Below are 1,815 nucleotides of genomic sequence, written 5' to 3'. Positions count from 1 at the left end.
CATTCTCAATACCTTCACCACCCCTATTTTTCCATCCTCCTTTTTTTCTCAATACTCCCTCTCAACAATTTTCAATTNCTTTTTCCATACCTTTCCCCTACACTACATTCCTCTTCCCATTCCTTTTCCAATTTTATTCTCATGATGTTAATTCTCCCTTTCATCGACTCCTGACCCCTTCCCCTCACCTTCACTTCTTCCTTCTTTCCTCCGTGCCCCTTTTCGTCTCTTCCCCTTCCATCCGATCAATGCCCCTTTCATCTTCACCCATGCTTTTTGATTTTTTTCCTCGCTTCGTGTTCTGCTTGTCCCACTGCTCATGCTTTTCGCCACTCGCTCGCTCCCATCTCTTTCAATCCTTCCCCTTCGTTCAATATCTTCCGTTTACCTTTCCTATCCATCTCCTCTCTCGCCCCATCTCGCACCTTTTTTTTATTTATTTTTTTTTTTTAACTTTTTACCTTCCCGCCCGTCCCTCACGCCACCTGTTGCGCTTCCTCTCTCCAAATCTTTCTTCTCCTGAAAGTCGACTTTCCAAACCGATCATCTTTCCCTCAACTCTTGCTGCTCTTTCAATCACACATTTTGCCAAACGCCGCCTCCCCGTCCTGCTCTCTCAAATCCCTCTGTTTTGCATACTTCCTAATTTTTACCTGATTGCCGCATCTTCATCTTCCTCTCCGCCGCTTTGTTGCTCAATTCCTACTTCACGCTCAATGATCCGGTACCGTCCTCACGCCACCTGCTTCCCTTTCTCTCGACTTGTATCCTTGCACGCGTTTCAAACTTTTGCTTCCTCGCCTTGATATTATAAATTGATGTCTTTCAACAATCCTTTCACCAACGCATTAACGGTTAGCCTCCGATCGTGTCGCTGTTAGCGGTTGCGCCGAGCCCACATGACAATAAACATTCTGAAAGTTTCGATTGAGTACCGACAGTACAGCGCACCAAAAGCTCGAACGTTGACTTGTCATGTAAAATTAATGGCCACCACGACAAAAAGAACCCAAAAATTGAACAAATGCGAGCAACGGGCCATTTGCGAAGACCGAGTGACAGCCGGGCCCCTGGTCACAATTTTCGGCGCACGTCAAAACAAAGCACACGTCAACTGCTTCATGCGCTTTCGGTGCTCACTTTGTAGTCCGCGTCCACCTGGAACCATCCTGTGACACGCAAGCCTTACCATTAGTACCCCCTCAAAGCGGCTCAAACAAAGCAAATGCCGCGCCTCAATACCAAATGGCAGCCTGCCCCCTGGTCACAATTTTCGGCGTACGTCACAAAAAAGCTTACCTCGCAATCGTCACACACTTTCAGTGCTCACTGTGGAGTCCTCATCTACCGTTGACCACCCTGTGACCCGCCAGCCCCACCATAAGTACCCCCCTCGATTAGGTTCAAACCAAGAAGAGAAAAAAAAAAAGGCGCGCCTCAACACCAAATGGCAGCCGGCCTCTTGGTCACAATTTTCGGCACACATCAAAACAAAGCTCACCTCGTATTCTTGACACGCTTGTGCTGCTCACTGTGGAGTCCTCATCCACCGTTGGCCGCCCTGAAACACGTTAGCCCCACCATTAGTACCCCCATCAACGGCCAAAACTAAACCAAAGGCGCGCCTTGGCTCCTTGGCCAGCACCAAATGGCAGTCGGGCATGTGGTCACAATTTTCGGCGCACGTCAAACCAAATATCACCTCGTATTCTTCACGAGCTTCCGCTGCTCCCTATGGAGCCCTCGTCCACCGTTGGCCGCCCTGTGACCCGCCAGCCCCACCATTAGTATCCCCCCTCAAAACGGCCTAAAGGT

The sequence above is a fragment of the Monosiga brevicollis genome, genomic scaffold (assembly GCF_000002865.3).
Source record: "Monosiga brevicollis MX1 MONBRscaffold_31 genomic scaffold, whole genome shotgun sequence".
Taxonomy (NCBI): Eukaryota; class Choanoflagellata; order Craspedida; family Salpingoecidae; genus Monosiga; species Monosiga brevicollis.
Note: the sequence above shows the minus strand (reverse complement) of the source record.